At 43.0% G+C, this 6,833-nt stretch overlaps 1 long non-coding RNA gene across 1 annotated transcript; it reads right to left on the reverse strand.

Annotated features, from left to right (window-relative positions):
* Positions 1-3,433: 3,433 nt before the first annotated feature.
* LOC308461148 lies at positions 3,434-6,763 on the reverse strand. The gene is made up of 2 exons (XR_013978818.1): positions 6,698-6,763; positions 3,434-4,231 (listed from the first exon to the last, which is right to left on the reverse strand). It is a non-coding gene; the product is annotated as an uncharacterized lncRNA (long non-coding RNA).
* Between the last annotated feature and the right edge of the window lie 70 nt (positions 6,764-6,833).

Here is a 6,833-nt window from a genome sequence, read left to right on the forward strand (position 1 = left end):
TATGGACAATACTAAACTACACACTCAAATAGTCTTGAGCTTCAATAAGACACTACCTAGGTGTATTTGGGCAGCTCCAAATTACAAACTAATTACAGTAGTACCTCAGGTTAAGTACTTAATTTGTTCCGGAGGTCCATTCTTAACCTGAAACTGTTCTTAACCTGAAGCACCACTTTAGCTAATGGGGCCTCCTGCTGCTGCCACGCCACTGGAGCATGATTTCTGTTCTCATCCTGAAGCAAAGTTCTTAACCTGAAGCACTATTTCTGGGTTAGGGGAGTCTGTAACCTGAAGCATATGTAACCTGAAGCATATGTAACCTGAGGTACCACTGTATGTGGTTTATAAAAATTCATTGACAGTAATGTACAAAAAAATCAACACCTTCTTAAATGGGAAAGAACACTCCTTTCAATAATGTCTCTGGCCCCATCTGACTCCTGTGTTCTGTGATGGTTTGAAGGAGGAGCACAAACGAAGTGAATTTCTGAACATGCATAGGTTCCTTGATGGGTTACAGAGTCCTTCAAGATCAGGATTTTCAAATGTAGAAAAGTCTACACACAAAACTATATGTGTGTAGATTCCTCAGTCCATATTCTCAGTCCATGTTTAATGTTTTATTGTGTTTTTAATATGTGTTGGAAGCCACCCAGAATGGCTGAGGCAACCCAACCAGATAGGTGGAGTATAAACAATGAAATGATGATGATGTTCTTCTTGTATTCCTTGGTCTTCGAGTATGTTAGCCTACCTAACTTCTGATTGGTGGTGCAGTGATATTAAAAGTGTGACAGTTACCTAAAGTACCCCCACACACACACACACACACGACCAGAAAGATCACCAAGATTATAAGAATTTGCTGAAATCATCCAGCAGCATCCCAAAAGCAGGCCTTCTCCATAGTGAGTCCAGGGTTTGGGAGTCCAGGGTCTAAAATTACCTAAACAGCAGCACTGAAATTGTGAGATCAAATTTTGGCCACGATGAAAAGGCACTCTGTGCATGCTTGTTGTGACATTTCACAGAAGGAGTCTGGGCCAAAGATAAAAGAAGTGATGCTAAGTGGCTGAGCAACAATGGAGCTACGTGAGCAAGACCAGCTGTGGCTGCAAGAGATTTTTTTTTAAAAAAAATAATAATACACTGCTAATGAGACCATGAGAGTTTTTTGCACCTTTACTTTGGAAAACGTCTCTGATGTAACACAGTATTTTCCATCTGACTTCTTTCCCATTTAGCAAATACTTGACAGCCTGTCATTTTAAAACTTAAACACCAGAGGGAGCTAAACACATACAGCTTGTTGCAGAATTGATTTTTATTTTTTAACAAATCTGTACTTCTCAGGAGGCAAGTATTGTCTATATGAAAACACATGTAACAGTCCAGAATTATTATTATTTTAAAGCGGGGAGTGGAATTTGGATCAAAGCCCAACAAAAGAGACTGTGTCTAATCCTTAACCTGCATGCATCCCCTCGCCACAATTTCAAATGTGAAATTGCAGCAACACGGCAATGGCCCCATCTCATCCTTCAATTTATAACTTATTCATTCACTTTTTAAAAAGAGCAAGGTCCCTATGCCCTCATAGGTGGTTTAGCAATCATGTCACCTCTGCTCAGGAGATAATAAAATTATTATTAATAACAATACTAATAATAATAATAATTAGTAACGCGGGTGGCGCTGTGGTCTAAACCACAGAGCCTACGGCTTGCCAATCAGAAGGTCGGCGGTTCGAATCCCCGTGACGGGGTGAGCTCCCGTTGCTCGGTCCCTGCTCCTGCCAACCTAGCAGTTCGAAAGCATGAAGTCCAAGTAGATAAATAGGTACCGCTCTGGTGGGAAGGTAAACGGCGTTTCCATGCACTGCTCCAGTCCAGAAGTGTCTTAGTCATGCTGCCCACATGACCCAGAAGCTGTCTGCGGACAAAACGCCGGCTCCCTTGGCCTATAGAGTGAGATGAGCGCGCAACCTCAAAGTCATCCACAACTGGACTTAACAGTCAGGGGTCCCTTTACCTTTACCATCACAGAGATTTGAAACTTCCTGGTTCCTTTAGTTAAATCTTTTTCTTTTACTGTCCCAGGGGAGAAGCTATGTTTTTCTTTTCCAACAGACATTCAACGTTCTGTGGTTACTACCAAGTCTTCATTGGGCTGTTTGTATTTGTTTCTCGGGGGGGGGGGGAGCTAAATAATAATAATAATAGTTTTCCATACCTTGGGGTTCCCTAAAGCATATCAGTACTTCTCTTTTGCTTCTTGGTGGCATCATTTTAGCTCCAACCCTGTTAGGACACACTACCTGAGTTTGATATTAGGAGGAGTGATGAAGAAATCCAAGATTTTAGTATAGTCATGATTGCATACAGCATGCCCACCCAGAAACAAAAGATAACAGTAAAGACACAAGACTGTGCCTTTCTAACTTAGTTCTTACTTCATGCAAGATCGTAGGCTGTTACCAAGAAGTAACATAGCCCACTATTAATACTGCAAGCCAAACGTGAGGCTGAAGTTGGTTTTGATTTGTAGCCAGGAAACAAACATCAGATTCCCAGCCCAAATCCAGCACTTATATTGCCTACAGAAACCTTGCGCTCCTTTAAATTAAATGCAGGCATGCGGTCCTATTCAATGTTCAAAAGCTAAACAAACAATTTAAATACAAAGAGATGCGAGTTCAGAAAAGGAACGAGTTCCTGTCTATGCTGCTATCGTTTGGTGGGGAGGGATGGACGTTTCTGCCCAATCAAAGCAAACATCCGAAAGGTCTGTAGATTTCCCCCGAGCATCTAAACCAGGAAACGGACCCTGCGCGTCAGTCTACCCTTCCAAGTCTATGGCGATCTCATGTTCAGCCCCAAGGGCTTGTGGGAAGGCATCTCAGCCCCCACCCACCGAAGAAGTTAAAGAGCCTGCGCAGGTTTAAAGGCTCGCAGTAGCTGCAAGCTACACAAACCGGCATAAGCAGCTTGCTGAGCCAATAGGAGCAGCTGTGTGTGAAAGAGCACATTCACAAACCACGGGGAGAAGCAATTGGAAGCAGCCAGTTTTGTGAAGGCAGCGTAGCCCCAAGGCACACACTTAGAGCTTTGTTTTTTTTAGCAAGGGATGCTGCACCAATGTACGAGGATAAAGTTCAAAAAAAGTATTTGCACCACCTTTTTGCACACAGATTGCTGCACCTGGGTAGCTTGCACACTTTGTCCTGCCTGGATTATTTACTCCTTTTCTGGGAAACTAACACAGATGACTGCCAAATTAAAGAAGTCCTAACTTTGTAATGTTCTTTATTATGCTCACTCACTCCGCTGTCCTGCAGATGTTCCTCATCCTTTTCATTACTCCCATTCTACTCTGGGCATTCTTTTGTTTCTAATCTATTGCGCATATTCACCTATTCCTCAGTTCCAACTACAGTGGTACCTCTAGTTATGAACTTAATTCATTCTGGAGCTCTGTTCTTAACCTGAAACTGTTCTTAACTAGAGGTGTGCTTTCGCTAATGGGGCCTCTTGCTGCCACTGCGCTGCCGGCACACGATTTTCGTTCTCATCCTGGGGCAAAGTTCTCAACTCAAGGTAACTCTTCCAGGTTAGTGGAGTTTGTAACCTGAAGCGTTTGTAACTCGAAGTACCACTGTATCTGCTTTTCTTGTTTGTCCCCCATCACACAGCTGTGTAACCCCATCTACTTCCACATCTCACAGAAAGAAGTTTCCTCCATCCCTACCCTTTAAAGATGGACTCTTGCAAAGATAAAGTTGAACACATTTAATACAGTAATGGCAACCAGCTGCCTCTAGGCATATTCGGCTTTAGAGCAATAAATTTTTTAAAAGATATAAATCCAAACAGGAGGCATGCAAACAGCAGAAGAAACAGCAAGAGAAACTTGTGGTAGATCAGATGTTGGAACTTTGGGAGCAGGGAAACCTAGGTTCAAATCTGTACTTGTTGACTGGTCTTGAGCAAGTAGCTATTGAAAGCCAGTATGCTGTAGGAACAGTGCTGCATTTGGGACATGGAGACCTCAGTTCAAAGCTTCACCCTGCCATGAAGGTCTTTGCATGACCTTGGGTCAATCAGGATCCTACAGGGTTGCTGTGCAGATGAGGAGCGGCAGGGAAGTCCCATGCATGCCACCCAAAATATGGGCTAAAAATGCAACATATACATCAATGGCCAACGCTCTATTTTATCTCATGGCTGTTCTGAGGATAAAAATGGAATAATCCTGGAGGAACAGTGCAATATACACATGATAAATAAATAAAACAAAGAAACAATTGAGGAGTTTTAAAAAGGAATAACTACGTCCCTAGAACTACTGGGAGGCAGTGCCAAACTCAGCTAGGACTTTTTAATCAGCCTCAGGTATGCTGTTTTGGCGAGTGCACCTGTATCAAATTACACTCTGCAACTAGCTCTGGGCCCTTTGTTCTGTGCCAGTCTCTCTACACTCACCGGCATGCATATAAATATTTAGGAAATGGTAATGCTTGACAGCTGTTTAGTAATAAGGAAACAGACACTGCCTGCAGAATTAACCACAATAACACTTAATGGGCAGGTGCTGGGCAGGGTGTATTTACAGCTTTTTTGGCAGGTGATTTTGAAGTATAGTAACGGTGCAGTAAACATTGGTAAGAGCTGGACTGTGCTTGTAATGCATATTCCTGTGCCTCAACGAGTCAAAAAAGAAACTTGTGTATGGTACCGGCACAACTTGCATTGAATGGCGAATAGTGCTGGCAATATCGTGTGTATGTAAATAAAAGGAAATTTTATTAGATTTTATTTATTTCAGTTTTGCAAAACTTCTTAGGAATTGAACAGGAGCTGGAAGTGAGCAGTGAGGTCACCAGGTTTGCTAACAAAGTTATTTAAGGTGGTGAAAATGCAAGGCAAACATGAAAAGCTCCAAACACAGATCTCTCCAAGCTGGGTGAATGGACAATAAAGCCAGATAAATGGCAAATGATGTTCAGTGTAAGTGCTGTGTGATCACACTGGGGCAAAAAGCAAACAGAAAAGCCACCTCCCCCCCCACACACACAATCTTAGTTTCGCATATATTGAACTGGCAGCGACTGATCAGGAAAGAAATCTTGGGACTGTTGTGACAAACAACTCCATGGAAATGGCAGTGTAATGTACAGCAGCCATGAGGATGGTGGATTCCACACTAGGAATTAATAGGAAAGGAACGGCAAAGAACATTGCCAATATCATACCAATCTTTGATGAGGCCACACGTGGAACACTATGTACAGTGCTGGTTGCCTCATCTCAAGAAGGATATTGTAAAAACTTACAGGGGGGAGAAAAGGAGAACCAAAGGGGGGAGAAAAGGAGAACCAAAGTGGGGGGTGGCTGGAACACCTGCCCTACAAGGAAAGGCAAGAGCTGTGGAAGCTTGACTGGGGGTGGGGGAGTGACAGGGTTCTTGTAGTAGTAAAGGATGGGAAACATGTATTCTCAGAGAGACAGACTTGGCCCCATCTTTGTCAGTGTTCAGTCACCAGCCCAAGACTTTTCTGTCACCCAGGCCTCTGGTTAATTCATTCTGACTCATGTGGTGGTGCTCATCTTTTAGTGGGGTGGGTAGGACTTGACTCTTATTCATTTATTATTGGATGAGCATTTCATGTATATTGTTACTAGTGATTAAACCTTCTCTGGTTTTAAATTGTTTTTATATCCCGTATTTTACTGTTTTAAAGTAGCTTTGAGACTTCATTGCAAAAAGGAAGTGTTAAATGAAATTAATGTTGATGATGCCCTGAACTACTTGGGAAACAGGGTAGAATATATCATTATTATTATTTTTACAGAGTCTCTGATTGCAATTCACGGCGCAAAACTGGGATGGCAGGTGACAGCAGGACATTATGATAGTGGAAGAACAAACAGGGGGGGGGGTCAGCCTCCCAATTGGTCCATAAAATGTTTTATCTTTGAACATGCAAAGAGGATCTTTCTTGCACCCACTGAACAACCACAGTTCTGATCATTACATATTCTAAGACTTCCAGGTTCCCTAGTCAGACCAGAGTCCTGGCACCAGCAAACCAACTAATGGGCTTTGGCGGTTTTTGTGGCCTTTAACAATCCAACAGGTGATCCCGGCCTGCCCGCCCCCAAAACACATCAAGGAGATGAAACTTTATCTACTGCTAATGTCTGCACAGGAAGTCGCTATGAAAGGCAGAGCTGCATAGAGTCCACTTGAAAAGTTGGCAATTCTACCTGACGCTGCTCCTTTTAAAAAAAAGGCGTGTGGGAAAACAATTCCACTTAAAAGTTAGCTCCCAAACGATAGAATTTGCAGACTTTCTGAACTCGACTTGCACTGTATAAAACTATTGGTGCACGGAAGCAGGACATTCACTTGTTAGGCAGCAAACTTACAAAGCAAGCCCAAACAAGGAGGGTTGTTTTTTTGAGCAACTGCTTTGAGGCTGCGATCCTATTCACATTTACTGGGAATAAGACCCAAGGAGCTTAGAGGAACTTCCAAGTCGATATGCGCAAAACCGGAGCGCAGTTTGTTCCATACTGGTAAAAAAACAAAACAAAAAACCCAGTTGTAGCTTATCTGTTCTGTTTGGCTTTCTTTATCCATCAACACACACACACACACCGATTGTGTCCCCGTTACAGCCACCCCAACTCACCCTGAAAAGCTCTTGCATTCCCCAGCTGTGCAGCGGGAAAAGGAAGCCCCTACTTCCAAAACAACCAAGGCGGCTCTAGGACCCAGAGAGCTCCGCCCGTTAACCCTTTCTCGTCTTACTTAGCAAAAATTTAAGG

Source organism: Podarcis pityusensis, assembly GCF_964106645.2.
Source record: "Podarcis pityusensis genome assembly, chromosome: 13".
NCBI lineage: Eukaryota > Metazoa > Chordata > Lepidosauria > Squamata > Lacertidae > Podarcis > Podarcis pityusensis.